Below are 20,806 nucleotides of genomic sequence, written 5' to 3' on the forward strand. Positions count from 1 at the left end.
CTTTCCTACATCTTCTTTGTCAAGTATTTTCTAAACCATTTGCCCACTTCTTTCTTTTTTTATAATTCAACTGTAAGAGTTCTTTATAAGCTCTAGAAGCAAGTTGTTTTCTTTTTTCTTTGCCAGATATACACATTGCAAATATTTTCTCGCAGTTTGTGGCTTTTTTTCCCCATTTTTGTGGTGGTATGTCTCAAATAGAAGAATTTATTTTTGACAACATCAGTTTTATTGATCTTCTTCTTTTATATTTTTTGCTTTTCTGTCCAATCTAAGAAACCTTTGCCTAAAACAAGATCAAAAAATAACCTATACTTTAGCATAAAAGCTAAAAGGAAGGGGATAAAGGGAACAAAGAGAATGTAACAAAGTATCTGGCTTTGCTGGAATTTTCCATATTTAGTGATTAAAAAATAAAACCAAATATCTTAGGGGCTAATAAATATTGTGGCAATATAGGGATCATTAGTATTGCATAGCAGATATAGAGGGAAAAATTGAGTCTTTTTGACTCAATTGAGTATATTTGTTGAGTATATTTTTATTTGAGAAAGCACAAAGTAGTTTTAGAAAGCACTTCAACTTTTAAAATAAAATTCAAGAAATCTTGTGTTGTAAAACCAAGTGAGAAATGATAAAAATAGAGGAGATTTTTGATAAATGAATGAGATAGAGAAAATAAATTAAAACATAAGTTTAAAGAAATAAGGATCTCTGCAAGAAATACAATCAGTAGTGTAGGAGAAAAGTTTGAGTAGCTTGCCCAACATTCAGAAGAAAGAGGCTAAGATATTAAGGCTAAGATATTAAACCTCTAAGATATTAAGAGGCAAAAATATTAATTTGTAATATGTAATGTATAAGTAATATACTTAAAATTATATTATATAGTAATATACTTAAAATTATATATATATATATAAAACATATATATGACAACAGGATAGAAGTGTGTATGTGTGTGTATATATATATATTTGACAATAGAGTTGAAGTAATAATTGAGAATCTGGAATAGGAAAGCTTACCTCAGCTGAAAAATAATTTGAATCTATAGGTTTCTTAGTTAAGAAACAACAATACCTAGAGAGCCTGGTGAAATTTTTGAAATGCATGGATTAAGAGAAATACTAAGGACATTCAGGCAGGAAAAAATAAAGTTTACATACAAAGGAATAATGTCAGCTTGACCTCACATTCTTTATGTATCACTAACTTCAAAAGACATTGAAATATCAAAAGAATTTTGAGGGGAAATATTACCACCCAGAACTCTATAACTCTGTTATGCTTGAAGGAAAAAGAAGAAAATTCTCAAATACACGTGGCTCAACAGTGTAATTTTCACACTCTTACAAGGGGGGAAAAGCTTTCACAGACGTAGTCCTGTTTGAAATATGCAGCTGTTTGAAAGCAGCATCGAAGTAAAGAAGTTAATATGGTAGTCATGATAAGAAAATTCGTATGGTCAACATGAAGTCAGTTAAACGTCGAGTTAAGATAATTAATGGTTAAACAGACTGAACACAAATGTCACAATAATTTTTGGACAAAGAGATACATGATTTAAAAATAAAGTAAATCTGAAGTAAAAATATGACATTATAGTAAAAATGGAAAATAATTATGGGTAAAAGGTAAATAAATGTGTGCTAAATCCTTCTTCTTTGAAAAGAATCAATATATAGCATATCAGTTTCACTGTGATAATAAGAGAAGTGTAGGCTCATTTTTTATTTCAAAATGCTAAAGTAATCTCCAGTAGAATTACAAAGAGTTGTTTTTATAGCTATCAAATAAGAAAGAAAACAGAAAAATATATCCTACATATCTAAAGAGAAAAAATAATAACAAACTCTTAAAACAATATTACAAGGTTAAGTATATCAATTTGATAATGAAAATATACTGTAATGAAATTTCTGTAATGAAAGAAAAGATTCTCTTTTTTGTCAGCAAATAAAATTCAAACTCATTCTGATGCAGATTCCTGGGATTTGAGGTTATTTGTATTTACTAAAATTTAAGGACTTTTTGCTACATACACAAAGTAGAGGATTTAACAAGAAGCTCACAACTCAGTGTTCAAATGTCTTTTGTCACTGGATGCTTACAATAGGCAAGTTAAAATACTTCTCTTGTGATGTGGTTTATTTGTGATGTAAAAATAATAATAGGATCTACCTCACAAGACATTCTAAAGGGCTTGGAACATTGTTTTTAGAAATGCTACATTAATATTGCTATGTAAAGAAATTTAGGAGGAGAAAAACTTGAAAGTGGGAAGTGTACTCTCGGGTGTGAAAACATCAGAACTGTGCTTGAGCTGAGGCTGGCTGTATGTGCAACTTTTGATGGCAGGTGAAGACACTTGGTACTAGGTGTTACAGCTCCAGATGCCCATTTGGGAGACATCAAAGTCTCTGATAAGATTTTTCTGAAGCCTATTGGATGGATATACGCTTGAAATATTGTCAAAATTCAAGGGGCCAGAAAGGGAAGATTTGGAATCAGAAGGCTTCATTTAGCATCATTAAATCTTGATTATATGCCCATACTGTTAGTCTGTTCCACTGAAGGACTTTTAGAGTAGAAGCAGTCAATTTTCAAGAATAAAAACGTAGATGTTCAATTGATGAGAAATCTCAATTTTTTCTAAAGGAGAACATAGAATGACTATTTATTACATTTGGACAAACAAATAATTATGTTCTCTTTAAGGAAATACAAAGATGTGCTGCATGATGTCTTGGATGCTAAAATGTTCTACTTGCCAGTGTAACAGGCATCCTGCATCTGAATGGGTAGGTGGGGAGAGAAATGAAAGTGACAAGTGGAGCGAGTGAGGTCAAGCAGCCCATTTAGCTTCCACTCTGATTATGGATTGAACACACTCTCTCAGGGAAATGGATTCCACATTTGAAAGTAGTACAGTGCAAAGATGAAAAAGGGAAAGTAATAAGCAGGTTATATTCATGATATAACTTTGTGCTGACATTTCTCTAACTAATTGAGAAAAAGAAAGGGGAGAATATTTAAAATATATAAACAATCATGCCAGAGAAGTTTGAGTGAGAGTCAACAGAAGAAAATGGAAGGTCAGAAATTTGATACCCAAAAGTCACATGATTTATTGAAGTTCAAGATAGAGCAGTAAACATACTCCTTATGCATGTTGATAGGAAAGGGAAACCAGGTAAATTTGGAAAAGAAAAAAGCATGCTGAGCTTTTTAAAGCAGAGTATTAGTAGTTCAGACACAGGGAAGTATTAATTGTCTTGAATATTAGTGGTGGGTGTTGAGTATCACCCCATGCAGAGTCCTGCAGACTCTTCCTTCTAGAATGGCAAGGCAAACTCAAGCAAGCTTTAGCTAACATGCTTGACACTGCAGGTCCAGGGCTATGTGCCTGACACTGCAGGTACAGTGTTAGGCAGATTTAATACAAGCTTCTGTTGCAGTTGATTAACTTTCATGTGTCAACATTTAAAAAGAAGATGACAATGGCTAAAGGGTAAGTTCATAATTCTTTCTTCTCGTGTTAATTCTATGGTGAAGAAAGTATTCCACCAAAGGGAAAGTTTAGAATGCAAAGAAGCACAACGTTTGAGAGAGGTCTTGAGAAAGCAGAAGATAAAAGGAGGGAGGAAATGGACACAATTTGTATATTGATGGCAGTTAGAAAAGAATGATGTTAAGAAGTTGAACTTTAAAACCTATCTAAGAGGAGGAAGGAAATCCAACTAAGACCAGCAGATGGTATATGGCTTCTTAAACCCTTCCTAAAGTTTGGGTTTAAAGAAAATGTATGAGCTTGAGAGAAAGATTGCAGGGACTGTGTGGGAGAGGGGATAAAACAATTCAACCTCTGAACATGGTAGAGTATACGACTTTGGGCCTATTTACTTTAACAGAATAGAAGAGTAAACTACATTACAAAGAAAATATTTAAGGGGCAAAAGAAGGATATGCTAATTAGAATTTGAGAATAAACACTCTGAGTAGCATATACATGCAATAAAATGCCTAGAGACAAACTTTCCAGAAATAAATTAATTAAATAACTAGCAAAACAGAATGGGAGGATAAAAAAAGTAAAGAGAAACAAACTTTTGCCATCCACTTTTCAGGTTTAAGTAATTGATATTCAATTTCTGTAGAAACTTTGTTGGATTGGCTCATGGGAGTTGGATTGTAAATATGTATAATATGTAAATAACTTTAATACACTTGAAGGATTTAAAAAGAGGGATGATACATATGAAAGTGCTCTACAATGAATATCATTATAGACACTGGGAATGTTGAAAGGAATACCCAAAGAACATTTCCAATTCTTGTCTCATTTCTGCTTATATGTATTTAATTTCTGGCATAGGGTCACATATAAAATTAAAAGCCCTTCCTTATTGAATTTATTTTCTTTCAACATCTTCTTTCAAGGCATTGCCTCTCAGGATTTCTGTATAGTGGAGATTCATTTGGCTGCTTTTCTGGTTATGTTTATTGTTTTCGTCATCCGTTTTAGGCCCAATGATTCCAAAAGGCAGGAAGCATAGCTATTTACATTCCCTGGCCCGGAAAACATAGATATTATTATGATAATGATAGTCAGAGATTAATTCACTAGGCAATATTTTAAACAATTCCATTTTGGAAAATAAATTCAATTTCAATTTCTTATATACAGCTTATATCTTCTAATAAAATTTATGGTAAAACTGGGTAAGTCTTTAATATACAGTCGACTCTTACTTGGCAAACCTTATTTGCAAGTACTGAAAATGTTCTTCCAAAAACATCACTTTCAACATATTTCAAGGACCTTCAATGGTTCCTAGTCACATACTAAATATGAATTCACCATTTACAGCTTTAAAAAATCCCACTCATTATCACCATAGTATAACCATAGAACTCTCTTTTGGTTTTGCTTTGATTAAATTTTGCCAGAACTACTCATCACAATTTTTTGTCAGTCATGTTCTTCTTCATTTTTGCATGCTAATGTTTAATATCATGTTTTTACTTTTTTTTTTTTTCAATTTATTTATTCATTTATGGCTGCGTTGAGTCTTCGTTGCTGTGCTCGGGCTTTTCTCTAGTTGCGGCGAGCAGGGGCTGCTCTTCCCTGGGGGCACCAGGGAAGTCCATCATGTCTTTACTTTGTGAAGAACACATTTCCTGTAATAGCACCTTAGTGCAAAATTTCTTTGTGTCAGTAATAATTCAGTTTTTTGACAGAATAAGCATCAATTTAAAATATTTATATTTTGGAATAATTTACATGATAATAATTATCAAGGTGATTTTAAGTGTATATCAATAACTAAAGTTCAAAGGAAGAATGAGAGAACAGGGAATATTCTGAAATCGAACCTAAGAATGATAAATCATCAGGTTTTGTTCATTGTGTTTCCTATGACTCTCTCTTTTTTCCTTATTTTTCTACATATCCCGGTATCTCAGTGTCTCAGTTCAGAACATCATCACATCTTGCCTGGATTTATAAGGCAAGGGTTAATAAGAACTTCTTGCTATCTAATTTTCCAATTTTATTGTTGTCTTTTCTGCAACATATTTTCTAGTTTTTTCAAGTGAAACAATGGTTCTGAAATGTAAACTAGTTCTGTTATCCCCCTACTTTAAAAACTAGTTAATGATTCCAGACTACCTTCAAGATAAATTCTGATTTCTCACTAGTGCACCCAAAGCCCTTCACTATCTGGTCCCCCGACAGTCACTGCTCTATTTGTGCTGTGAACACCATGTCCTAATTGAATCTATTGGCAAGTGGCTGAGTACACCATGTTTTCTATCGTCTGTTGTATTTGGGAGGGGTGTTAATTAGGACAGAAAGACGTTGTGTAATTCTGATAAGCTCTAGTCTGTTTTTCACTTCTTTTGTGACTTCAAAATAACTTAGAGAAGGCGTGGTGGTAAATTGTTAGCATATGAGATAGCACTTTAAATTTTTTTAATGAAATTAATTAACGTGACCTTAATCTAGTTGTTTATATAGGCAGAATTTTAATTTTGAACCTGAGCACTTTCTAGTGTCATTAGGTTTACTCTCCATTTTCTTATTTTAAGTAGTTGTAAGGACACAACTTGAGATTTACCTCTTTTTTAAAAATTTATTATCATTATTATTATTTTGGCTGCGTTGGGTCTTTGTTGCTAAGCACAGGCTTCCTCTAGTTGCAGAGAGTGGGGACTACTCTTCGTTGCGGTGCATGGGCTTCTCATTGTGGTGGCTTCTCTTGTTTTGGAGCACGGGCTCTAGGCGCGGGGACTTCAGTAGTTGCGGCACGTGGGCTCAGGAGTTGTGGCTTGCAGGCCGTAGAGCACAGGCTCAGTAGTTGTGGCACATGGGCTTAGTTGTTTTGCGGCATGTGGGATCTTTCTGGACCAGAGATCAAACCTGTGTTCCCCGCATTGGCAGGCAGATTCTTAACCACTGTGCCACCAGAGAAGTCCCAAGATTTACTTCTTAAGAATGTTTTTATATTTTTTCTTTTATTCATTTTCATTGAGATGTAATTGACATATATCACTGTATGAGTTTCAGGTGTACAGCATAAAGATTTGACTTGCATTTCTTGTGAAATGATTACCACTGTAAGTTTAGTTAATAACCATTATCTTATATAGATATATAGATAAAAGTGGGGGAAAAAAGGAAAAAAAAGTTCTCCTTGTAATGAGAACACTTAAGATTGATTCTTTTTTTTTTTTTTGCGGTTCACGGGCCTCCCACTGTTGTGGCCTCTCCCGTTGCGGAGCACAGGCTCCGGACGCGCAGGCTCAGTGGCCATGGCTCACGGGCCCAGCCGCTCCGCGGCATGTGGGATCTTCCCGGACCGGGGCACAAACCCGTGTCCTCTGCATCGGCAGGCGGACTCTCAACCACTGCGCCACCAGGGAAGCCCAAGATTGATTCTTTTAACAACTTTCATATACATCATAGAACAGTGGCAATTATAGTCATCCTATTGTACATTACATCCCTAGTATTTATTTATTTAACAACTTTTCAAGTGTACAGTACAGTATTGTTACACAGCAAATTTCTAGAACTTATTCATCTTGCATATTGCAAATTTTATACCCATTGAATAGCATCTTCCCATTCCCCTCCCCTCCAGACCCTGGCAACCAGCATTCTACTCTCTGTTTCTATGAGTTTGATTATTTAAAATACCTCATACAAGTAGAACCATACAGTATTTGTTCTTCTGTGACTGGCTTGTATGACTTAGCATGATGTTCTCAAGGTTCATTCATGGTGTCAGGTATGTCAGTATTTCCTTCTTTTTTAAGACTAAATAATATTCAATCACCAATTATACCCCAATAAAGATGTTTAAAAAATATATTCAATCATATATATGTACCACATTTTCTTTATCTATTCATCTGTTGATGGACATTTAGATTTTTTCCACATCTTGGCTATTGTGAAGAATGCTGCAATGAACTTGAGGATGCAGATAGCTCTTCGATACTCTGTTTTCATTTTCTTTGGATATATCCCCAGAAGAGGGATTGCTGGATCATCTGATAGTTCTATTTTTAATTTTTTGAGGAACCTTCACATTATTTTCTACAGCAGCTGCTGCAAAATTTTACATTTCCACCAGCAGTGTACAAGGGTTCCAATTTTTCTCTATCCTAACCAACACTTTTTTTGTTTTGTTTTAATTTTTTTTGAGAATAGTTATCCTAACAGATGTGAGGTGATATCTCACAGTGATTTTAATTTGCATTTCCTTGATGATTAATGATGTTGAGCATCTTTTCATATACCTGTTGGCCATTTGTATGTCTTCTTTGAAGAAATATCTATTCAAGCCCTTTGCTCATTTTTAATGGTTATTTGTTGTTTTTATTTGTTCATCTAGTTGGTTTTGGGGTTTTTTTGTTTTGTTTTTTGTTTTGTTTACTTTTGTTTTTTGCTGCTGAGTTTAGGATTACTTTATATATTTTGGATATTAAAACTTTATTAGATATATGGGTTGCAGATATCTTCTCCCTCTTTCTACGTTGCATTTTCATACTGTGGACTGTTTCTTTTGCTGTGCAGAGTTTTTTAGTTTGATGTAGTTTCACTTGTTTATTTTTGCTTTTGTTCCTTGTACTTTTGATGTCATATCCAAGAAATCACTACCAAGAACCATGTTATGAAGATTTTCCCTAGTTTTCTTCTAGGAGTTTTACAATTTCAGTTCTTATGTTTACTTTTTTATTCATTTTGAGTTGATTTATTTATTTTTTTGTATCATGTATAATATGGGTCCAATTTCATTATTTTGCATTTTCATATCCAGTTTTCTCAAGACCATTTGTTGAAGAGACAGTCTTTACCCCATTGTATATTCTTGGCTCCCTTGTCACTGATCAGTTGACTGTATATGTGTGGATTTATTTCTAGGCTCTCTATTCTGTTCCATTGGCTTATATTTCTGTCTTTATGCCTGTACCAAATTTAGGCAGATTGTTTTTTAAAAAACATGTTTTGTAACATAAGACCTGTATGAGAGTAATTTCTTAAAATCTGGTATTAATATTTTGCTTTATCCATAATCTGCACCAAGTTAGCCCTTTTAAGTAATGTAATCACAGAGTAGGGGAATTACATGTTACTTGACCAGTGCTACTCAGCTAACTGGTAATAAAACAGGAATAAGAACCATGGTCATATGAAATCTTGCCCAGTGCTCTTATACTGTATGACCAACCACTCATGTAATGATGAAAAACTTACTGTAGCTGTAGCATATTAAATTTTTTTCATTTTCCTAGACCTAATTTCATAATTAGTGAGTAAAAATAAAAACAGCAGGTGGGAGAGAGACAGCCTACTTCAGCAGCATTCCTTGCACAGCTGGCCATGCAGATTGTGGGAACTGGAAAACAGTGATCAAATTGCGTACAATAAAGTCACCAATAAGTCATAATCAAAAGACTGTCAAACCTCAACCTTATTCAGCTTCCTCATGGACCTCGGTCCCTTTCTTATTTTTGTAAATGAAGTACACAAAAGGCAACATTTTGAGTAAAACAGACTGCAAGACAAAAATTTAGAAATTCATCTTTATCCCAGTATTTCCTTGTGTCTTCAATCTCTTGTCCATACAATTCATATGATTCTTGCCTAATATGAAAGTAAGTCAAATATTTATAATTTGAAAAAAGCTGAGCTCTTTACTGTTTACCATGTAGTTTATATAGTACAAGTAAAATTCTAAGTATTGTATTTTAGTGTAATATGTGATTCACTCATTTCTGTGATAAAGGAGAAAATTGTTTTAGCTAAAGAAGTCTACTACAAATTCACAGAATGTATAGAAGAATAAAAAGTAACAAGGCACAGCCAATTGCCTGATCCTAAGACTTATTTCATATTCTTTTAAGCTATACTTAATAATATGTTCAATCATTTATTTAACAAATATTTAACAAAGATAAAATGCTTATTGGGCGCACTAGGTATGGTACTCTTCTAGATTCATAAACCCAAACCAAAAAAGAAAAAAGCTGAAAGATTCGAAGTAATTTGCAATGGTTTAAGATGAGTTGCTAAACATAATTCAGATTACTATTGTTAAACTAAGTGTGACCATGTGGCCATGGACACGTAAGAACATGGCACCTCCCGGAGAAAAGTTGTGATGAAAATGACAGGAATGGCAGATCTGAGAAGAACCATGCTAGCCTGAGAAGTATGGGAGCAAGGGAGACAACACATCAATAGATGTGCACATAGTGAAGCTTATTGACGAGATAGGCATCATAAAAAGCCAAGGAGACAACGAAATAAATGCCCTCCCTACACTGGATATTAAGAATGATAATAATAGTAATAATTAAAACGGCTACTATATATTAAGCACTTATTTAAACGTCACAATAACTTGATGAGTTGGTGTTATCCCTCAATTTTATAGATTAAGAAATGTATATATATATATATATTTGTGTGTGCGTGTGTGTGGTAAAGCCACATGTCTAAAATTGTAGCGCTAATAAATCAAATAATTCAGACCTATCTCAAAATCTTTTTATTTAATCTACAATACTTCCTGCTCATAGGTATATGGTCATACTTTTGCCATTGCTGCAGAACCAGGTTAAGTTTGTGGTGAATAAATAGTGATGGAACAGATAGACTAGGTCAGGTTAATAAATATTAGAATGAGAGAAAGGTGGAAGGTGGGAATCAGAAAGGAAGACTTAAACAGTCTTATTTGTGGATTTTAATGTTTTTACAGTTGAACAGAAGGTTTGTTATCTTCTAAAGAAGGAAGGAGGGAAGGAAGAAAGGAAGGAAAGCAATCCTTGCCTTCTTGTCTGGTAAGATTATCTTTAATGTGTATCTCTAATGCTACTGGATTCCTTTTTCAATAGCTTATCATCCCTGAACTGCTCTTTTGCCTCTCCTCTTAACCATAACTTCTTTATTACCTTTCTCTATAATGTAAAGACTCTATAATGTAAAGACTGTGAGAAGTAATTTACATGGAGTGTACCATGTTAAACACAAGCAACTCTATTCTTATTCAGAATACTAAATATTACCTAGAATTCTATTTGCTTATAGAGAATGATCTAGATAATACACAACAAAATAAAAGCTTTCCCTTGAATAAGTAAATGTTTTTATTCAGTTATCTGACTTAGCTGTCTAACAACTTTGTAAAGAAATTCTTCTGCAAGACACATGGAATAGATGCCTCCAAAGTGGCTAATGAATAAATCAGTGGCTGAAGAAATGCATTTTGAAAAGGAAACACTTACTTTGTTATACTTTCAGAGCATACTGAAGAGAATGCATGCTTTCCTTGATTAACCAAAGTCTCTATATTTCAAAACAATTATTATTCATTTTAAAAACTGTGTCTTATTTTACTGCAAATTAAGTATGAACCAATAAGAATTATGGTTGCCAGTAAAAGGCTATTTCAGTCTTAGGATGAATTAATAGAAGCATAATGTAACCTAGGAGAGGAGGAGATAATTCCTTTTCTTCCTGTATCAATCAGATAATATGTAAAGGGGTATACAATATAAGCACTAAAACTTGATTATCGTAAGAGTTTTCTAGCTAGTGTTAAAAATAGAAAAAAATACAGGCAATAAAAAAAGGGAAAAATTCCTATTGAAATATTACAAAAAATAGCAGGTAATATTTGCAACAGACATCTTAGGCAAAATCTACCCTTTCTGAGTCTCACTCCAGGAGAGGGATAAGGATTAAGAATGAAGTAAATCTTAGGGCTGTCTGAAGCACATTTTATAAATAGTAAAAATAAATAAATAAATAAATTATATTTTCAAGTGGAGAAGTCAAAGTATCAGTGCTTTGCATTGGTTTATAGCTGCTTCGTTTTAAGAAGGGGCTTTTAAAATTTGAGGACTTGAAAACTGGAAAGGTCATGACAATGTGGGTCTTCAGTATCTTTTTATACAAGGGTACGTTTGAAGGATTATAGAGCCTGTTGTGAGGAGAGGAGATGAAAGGTAGAGCCACTATTGTTTCTGTTTAATTATGAAATGGAAAAGATACCTAATAGTCTAAGCCATCATTTCCCAGACAGCAAAGTTAGTATTAATTTTAACATTGCTATCCCTCACTAAATTTAAATATCAGCAGCTTAATAATCACTGGACAGATGGATAGAAGTATGTGTTTAGAGCAAATGGATTCTAAGTGAAAACTAAGTACTGAAGAACTGTTCTCTACCTGTGAAGGGTAGAAACTTTAATTTGTGAACAAATTTTAGCTAACTGGAAAAGTTTTTAAGGCTGCTTCTCAACTATTTCTTGATGGGTAAACAACTGTGGTCATTTAATTCTAGACAGAATTATAACTATAGCTAAAATAATTTGCAGGGCAGTAGAGTTGTTTAGTTTTGTTTCAGAAGAAAAAAATTCTGTTGCTGAAATTTACATAAAGAATTAAAGTTACAAAATTTTCTGAAGTCTGAATCAGCTTCATAATATGTGAAAAAGATGTCACCAGAATTTTCATAAATGTTGTCTTATTCATTTATTTACCTAGTCAACAAAGTTCTTATAAACCTACCATATGCTAGGCTCTATTCATATAAAATACAGTAAAAAGAACTATTCTGTCCTCCAGGTACTAACATTTAATTTAAATCAGTCATGTAACTAATTATAGGAACTGATACTTGCTAGTATAAAATTTGAGATGGGGGTAACCTAAGGAGGATGCACCAAAGTTTGCTAGGACAGGTGAGCAAAGACTCTGCAGAGGAGAGTCTTTAACATTTAAACTAAGTCCTTGACCACAAGAAGCTGGTGTTCCCCAGATGGACAACTGGAGAATGGGAAGTCCTGCCAGGAGCTGGGATGAGCAGTAATTGCCCTTTCAGTGTGGTGGAAATGGCATGACACCTGGCAACGGATAAGAACTTTGGCTTTTCTAGAACACAAAGCAAATGGAGGAGATGAAAACAAGATTGTGCAAATGTACTAGGAGCTAAATGAACAGATTGTGAAAGGCTTTGGATGTTGTGCTCAGGAGTTTTACTTTGTGCAATGAATGATTTTATTCATCAGAGTGACATGGTCAGATTTCTGTTTCAGAAGGACTACACAGCAGAAGAGTACTGTCTAGATCACAAGAAGGCAGAGAATCTTGTTAGCAAGCTCTTACAACAGTCCAGATGAGGGATGGTGAGGGCTGAATCAAGGCAGGCTAGACATGTTAATTGCAGTTGCTACTGCTGTTCTCAATAGAAAGAGAAGTTAGGGAAGATATGAAAACTTTTGTACTGTTTCCCTTCTAAATAGGGAAATTGGCATTCACACTGAAGAATAATTGGTATATAGTCTTTCATTTTAATTGTGATCATGTGGAAGCCAGATTCTTCTAGCATGTCTGGTAGCTAAACATGGGATATTGAGTTCTAGATATATCTCTATTTTACAGAAGATGAGCAGCATCAGTTTAACTTTTCTAAAGGTGATGTGCCCAATGATTTTATTATGGGGGATGGGGAACCTAATTACATTAATCAAAACATATACAGTTTCTTCAGTCAGCACCTTGACAAGGTAATAACATCTCTTTGTTCCTTATCATCTTTTTTCTCACTAGTTTGGGTTTTTTTGTTTCTGCCAATTCGAGGTGCTCATTCCATGTTGCTCATGATTGCTCTTTTTCTTAAAGTGTACCCAAAGTTTCTGAACTTCCTTCTTTAAAGTTTTTGTAACTTGTAATCTTCCCTATCCACCTACCAAATATTCTAGTTTTCATAATTTTCAATAATTCAGGCTGTTTCTTCCTTTGCACAGATCTGACTTTACAAAGCACAATAAAAGTTTTTATCTAAGAATGTGTTTCCTTGGCTCGGTCAACTAGTATTTGTGCTGCCCCTATTCCTGGTAAAATATCATTTTTGATATTTGACATTTATAAACTCATAAAACTTATCAGGAAGAGGAGAGTCTCTGAATTTATCACCTGTTCTTACTTTAAAATTGCTATCAATGAAATTTAGTTCCAACTACTAGATTCAGTGTTACCAAATTACGCATTTCTTTATTTTATAAGTTTTTTACACATAATTCTATTTATGGAGGTTCAAGATATCCTAATTATAAGAGAATGTGTAGAAATGCCTGATTTTTACATCAAATGAGCTGAGGATTATAAAAGCATATCAAAATATATTAGTTAACACGTAGCCGACTGTGAAAAAGTCAGTACATTCTAACAAATGCCTGTGGTAGATGACGGGCATTTATAAATTCTTTTAAAGGCTCCACAGAGATGGTCTACAAATTCCCCCAAATTTTACATTTTCTAAGAATTCTTTCTTACCTAAATATTCACTTCTCTAATCACACTGACTCTACACCCCTCAGTATGAAAATGTGGTTTCAAATATATGATGTCATCTTTTTATTACTTTCCCATTATTTAATATAAATATGCTGATGGATCAGCTGCATGGAAAGCACTTCAAGAGAAGAGAGCATCTATTTTTTCTTAAAGACCCTGAAATTATAAAGAAGTAAAATGATATAACACAATGAATTGCACAATCAAAATGGGATATAGTAGGACAAAAGGAAAGAGAACAAGTGTGCAAATAGAGAGAGACGACAGAGATAGGAAAATCATCAGGTAATGTATATTCTCTGAGGCTCTAGCACCAGGATTTTACTAATATTTTATAAGCTAGTTTAATCATCATAGAAAAGGGTTTCTGGAAAACTTTATTTCTTCTTTAGAAAAGCATTTGAAAATGTTTAAATGATAGGTATTTTCATTGGTTAGGGTCAGGTATTACCATATAAATCTAAAATAAATATTTTGAAAATTAATTGCTTCACTTATAAATATTTTTAATATAGTAATCCAAATATCTACTATCTGTGTATTAAGAGATCAAATTAGGAATTATCATTTTATTTATTTTCCTGGTTATTTAAATATGGCCTAAGTAACTTAAGCTAAGAGGCATGTAATTTTTTTGCAGATATTTATAAAAATTTTAATTTTTATATAAACTAGATCTTTTCTGAAATATATATTTTGTTCCACTGTTTTATTTTTCAGTCTTTGTAACATTTCCATATTGCTTAAATTATTGTATGAGTTGAATACCTAGACAGACAAGCCACTTCTTATTAAGTATTTGTTGGAAAGATTCTTGTTATTGTCAATATTTATTCTCCATATTGAGCATTGGTATCATTTTTCAAAGTTCTTTTCACCAACCCGTGACCCTCAAATGCTGCTGGGATTTGAATTGGCCTACAATTTTTATGGGATATATAATTTTGCAATTTCAAAAAATATTAACATATGTGAAAAAATTTGTGGTACAAGTGAGTTTTAAATATATTTTCCTATACAAAGTGATTTTTAAGTTGTTCTTCATCTTCTTTTTATTTCCTATAGTAATAGTGTTGCAGTGAGTTTACTTCAAGAGTATATGCAAGAGTAACTATTAGTGCATTTTTAAACCTAATTTTCTACATTATATAAGTGACTTCAAAATACACAAGCATATTTTTTAAAATTTTCAATCAGTTATCAATTATAATTCTACTGTCTGTATATTTTATGAGATAAACATTTTCTATTCTGAATCAATGAATATGCTAGAATGTCTCTCAAGTGGTGATTCCCCAAACTTGGAATCTTTGATAGTTTACACAACTTCTAAACTAAGCTGGGAACTACATTTTTTACATTTCTTTGGTACTTTTCAGTATGTGTCATAGCATATATTTTTACAGCATTCTTCAGGTTTTCTGAATCAATCTTAGACATGTTTACTAGCAACAGACTCAATCCTTCTCTGAAAGAACACTTTTGAAGGTAGGTGGGAGGGGAGTTGTTTTTGGATGGCAGTCAAATCCAGGGTGGGTTTTTTGCTGCAATGTTTTCAATGCGTAGATATTTAGTTACAGAAAAAAAGCCTGAGACTGAGGTCTGTGGTGTACTTGCTCATTTGTTTGTTTCTGAAGAGAGATTTGGGGTTTTTTTCAAAGTGAAGTTTTTCAAAGTGAAGGCATGATTCACCACAAAACAATATCAAGATATTATCTATATTTCCATTTAAAATAAGTAATCATTACAAATCATACAAATTCGTATTTGGAAGTTTGTTAGAAACATTTGTCATATAACACACCAGAGATTTTAAACATGAGCCCTTTTACTTTACACAAATGTTGGTATAGTTAATAATAAGCCAATAAATTCAAACAACTGAGATAAGCTTAGTGCAGTTAAGACCACAAATTTCAGAGTCAAACACACCTGGCTCAGTTGCAATTCTGCCGTTCACATGTGTGTAACTTTGACCAGTTACCCCAAAGCAGTAATTCTTAATTCTCTTATCTTCAAAATGTGGATAACAACTGCATCTACTGAGTTCAGTTATTGGAGTAATAAATGACAAAGTTTATGTAAAGCACTTTGAACAGTGCCTGATACAGGAAAAAAAGCTCAAAATATAGTAGTTATAAACGAGCTGAGATAAAGTTGTATTTTTTAATAAAATCAAAATTTAACACAGAAGACATAAATTTGAGTGTTAAGTATTCTATATTAAAATTCAATTAAGGTCAAGATAGTTTACGTAGAAAAAGTCCACAGAGTGGTGCTTCATTCACCAAAACTAATGTTTTTTACAACAATAGCAAAAACAACAGAAAACATACCATAACTTATAGTAAAATACCCATTTGCAACTTAAATTTCCACAAACATTTTAAAGGCATACAGTACTTGTTCACCCAATTAAAGGAAAAGCTGTTTTTTCTTTATGCTTTAACTTAATTTCTTAGAGTGATTGTTCTTGTGCTTTGGTGAGTTGAAGGAGCTTTGAAAGTTAAGGAAAGAAGCGCAAATATTTAAGACAAAGAAAAAACTTTTCAGGTAATTGCAGACTCTCTCAAAGCCTTAATTAAAGGGCACTAGGAAAGTGAATTAGCACGTCTGAGATTTTAATCAAACTGCTATTTCAACCAATTTATTAATTGGCTCCAGTGTTAGGCTGTAATGTGCACTGTTAAGATGTATGTTTGTGACCTGAAAACCCTATGACAATATCTTACTAATCTTATCTCAGGGACAACCAAATTGAAATGTGCATTTAAAAGTGGTCTTCTATGTTTACAGGGATAATTGTAGATCTTGTAATGAGCATTGATCATTTTATGCCTGTAGTAGCTAAGCCTACAAAATAATATAATTTGAAATTCAGCAGACACTTGTTGAGTGGCCAGATGCTTATAGATATTTTGATTCATCTAAAGACGAAAGCCATGTTCTTGATGTGAAATGTAGTTCAGACAAGAGTTACAGGAGATGGCCTATTGTGGAACAGAGTGCTTATAATTAACAACACAGTATTGTGCATTTCAAAATGTGTTAAGAGGGAAAATTTCATGTTAATTTTTCTTACCAGAAAAAAAAATAATGAAGGGACACAAGGAAACTTCTGAAAGTGATGGATTGTGGTTTTGGTATCATAGGTATATTCATATATACAAACTCATCACATTGTATACAGTTTTGTGTATTTTGGGTATTAAAAATACCATAATAGAGCTTAAAAAATAAAAGAAATGAAGTACTGCATTCTTGGCAGGAATACAAAAAAAGAGAAAATTATTAGTTAGATACAAATAAAATTAATCTTGAAGATTTTTAAAGATAATTGTATTAAAAAACCCAAAGGCATTTTCAAAATACATAGAACGATCCTATAAATTCCAATCTGAACATTGAATATAGGGCCTTGTCTTATTCTTTTCAGGCTTCTAAAAGAAATACCATAGATTGGGTGATTTAGAAACAATAAACATTTATTTCTCACAGTTCTGAAGGCTGAGAAGTCCAAGATCAAGTCACTGGCAGATTCAGTGTCTCATGAAAGCTCCTTCCTAACCATACTTTCTTCCTTTTGCTGTAACCTCACCTGGTAGAAGGGATGAAGGATCTTGCTGAGAACTCTGCCCTTATGACCTAATCACTTTCCAAAAGCAACACCTCCAAGCAACATCACAATGGAGGTTAGATTTCAACATATGAATTTGTGGGGGGTTGCAAACATTCAGCCTATAGATGGCCTGTTTTACCCTGAACCTGTTGACCAATAGATGGTCCTTCTGTATTTTTGGACACACACCATCAAAGATAGAAAAAAACAACTTCACATAGTCTTCCCAATAAAAATATAATAATGCTTCAGAGTTAAATGGATTTTCCTCTGTTTATAGATTATATGTTACTTTGTTTGAAGGCAAAATGGGCAAACTGAATTTCCTTCTAAATTCCCTTTCTCCCAGATGATTTTAATACTAGCTTATATTATTAGCCCACTAGATAATCAGGAAAAGAAATACTCCTTTACCTTAAATATAGTTTTTTGAATTCATGACATGTTTTAAAGTCTTTGGAAAACACAAGCAAAAGACAATTATGAATTTTCTAGTGTCTAGTTTCTCTCAGCTTTAGCAACAAGAATAGCACCAGACCAGGAGTCTCAGGCTGTCAGTGATTTGAGGCTTGTTTTAAGTAAGAACAGATTTAATTTTCTTGTTTTTTTCTTTGTGGGGTGAATAAAGATGGAGGCTCTGTCATTGATGAGTATATTAATCATGGCTTTTTATTTTTGGTATTTCTGAAACTTTGACATCTGGGGCCTTGCTGACTCTAGAGAGACTGCTTCTCCCAGGGTTAGCCAGTTCCTAGAGACAGGAAAGGACTTGCCTGTAAGTACGCCTTTCATATACAAACCAACCAACCCAGAACCCATATTCCATCCACCTCTTGTATCAGCCTCTCACAGGGCTCTTACAGTCTGGGCCATTATTCCCTGCCTCTAATCACCCATGGCCAGGTACCAGACAGCTAGAGAGCTGCTGCAACCTGGAACCCACTGAAATTATCCAAACTAGCCAATCCTAAACCTGCTTACCCTGCTTTGTCCATTCCTTCTTAGGGAAACCACAGAGAAAGCTTTGCCCATGCTTTCTTCCTACCCCCTGCTCCCTCTGCCTCCTTACTGAACTTTTTGCTTCCCCAGATGTCCCCTGCATCATGTGGCATGCTTCCCCCTCTTGGAAACTGTGAGCAAAAAACTATCTTTTCAGTCTCCATATCTGTCGGCCTCACCATAACTGAATAGTAGTAAAATCTAGAAGTTAAAACAATGAATATAAAACACTTGTACTATTAAGAAAACAGATATTGCTTCCCACTTCTAGGCATAATCTGACTTTGTAGACATACCTAATAGTAGAGTAAAAAATGTTACTTTAAGTAAATGTTTTTAATAGTTTCATGCTTTGTATAAAACCATCAAACAGCTAGAGGTCCTGCTGCCAATACAGTTCATTCACGTGTGCAGCAGCAGCTCATGCTGCACTTGGCTAGAGGCAACGTGATGAAAATACTACCTGAACATTCCATGATAAGCCCCCTTTTCAAGGTATTACCTTAAGAATTAAAGGTTCTTTTACTTTCACCCATAAGGAAAAATTACTGATAGGTACAGGAGCTGTAAGCACTGGTTTATATATAAGGATGCTTTAATTCAGCATTGTTACTGTAAAAATTAATTAATATATGTGAAAACAACACATAGACTTCCGATTTGTCACAATTCTTTGACATTAAAGTAAACCTTATGTTTCAGCTTCACTTTATCATTCTAAATGTTACCCTCCTTTCCTATCCAAGTCCTCAACCTTTCCATTTTTAAAGTTGCACTTATTCCAGCCGTATTCAAGAACAGGTTTCTAAATAAATGCAGAAACAAAAAATGATTTTCTCACCTCTCAATATGCCTGCACACAGACCAGCCTGACAAAATAGCTAATAAAACTTAATAGATACCATCGGTTAGACTATTTTATTTATTACCTTTTCAGTAGGTTTAAGTTCAAGACCTCAATGATACTGGATATTTGCTGGCATTGATGGATATAAAAACTACCTATGGATCATTTTAAGTACTTTTATAGCCATCACTTCTCTTCGTCATTATTAACTAATCTCTGCATGGCCATCAGTTTCTACATAATCAGTTAAATAAAGAAAGCCTCATGTGGTTGAGTAGATCAGTATTACTGACTTATCAGAAAGAGGCTGATATGTCTATAATGAGTTCAGAAATGTTTTAAAGCTAATATATTATGAAAATAATTGTCCATCATCAGTACTTTGGCTAAATAGCATAATAATCATCAACCAACCACCCACGGATAGTGATCTGAAAAGTGTTCCTTCACTTTGACCAACTTTATCTGAACGATTAATCAATTTTTAAACTGCCTTAATTCAACTTCCTCAATTTCTCTTGTTCTGATTCTCCCCTTTCTAAAAGAAGGTCAGGCTGTCTTCATGTTCCTCTGAACTGCTGCAGTAGCTTTCTAGCTAGTCACTTTATCTGTATTCTCATCCCATAATAAATTCCTTCTTCAGAGTCTTGCAAGAGAAATAGGGCTAATATGTAGTGAGGAGGTTTTTCCCATGCTTAATGTTCTTCAGTGATTGCTATTAATGTATATTGTAGCAACTTCTTAACATGGCAAAAATGGCCCTTTAAAATCTACTGCTTGCACATGTTTTGTACAATATGATCCAACAGTAATTGACTTGCAGATTCACAAACATGGAATGCTCACGTACATCTCTTGCACACCTAGTTTTCTCCTCTTCAAATGCTGTTTTACTAACATTATTGACTCACAAACCCTCCCATGACATTTTTCATGACTTCTCTAGAAAATTTGGTAATTTAAAATGGTAAGTTAGAAAAAAAGATCACAAAAAGTTTGATACATGCACCCATTAGGAGATGCAATCTGTGTCTCCGCCTTTGAATCTAGGTTGTGACTTCTACAACCTATGGAAGACAGTGGAAGTTGTAGCCTGTGACTCCTAAGGCTAGGTCCTAAAAAGTCATGCAGCCTTTTCCTGCATCTCTTGAACTGTCATTCTCTAGACAGTCACTCTCAGGTCCCATCCACTATGTTATGAGAAACCCTAGTCCATGTGGAGGTGATAAGAGTAGGCATTCCAGTCAAAAGTTTCAGCTGAGCCCTGGCTTTGAGTTATGACAGGTATCAGTAAGGTGAGCAAAAATGCCTCCCAAACGATTCCAGCCTCCAGAGTTTCCAGTTACCCTCAGGTATCAGGACTTCCTTGCTGAGGTCCCAGACAGACTTGAGCAGAGACAAGTCTGCCTGCTATGCCCTGTCTGAATTCCTGACTTATGAAGTCCAGAGCAAAATGATATGATTG

The sequence above is a fragment of the Grampus griseus genome, assembly GCF_964374135.1.
Source record: "Grampus griseus genome assembly, chromosome: 7".
Classification (NCBI taxonomy): Eukaryota; Metazoa; Chordata; class Mammalia; order Artiodactyla; family Delphinidae; genus Grampus; species Grampus griseus.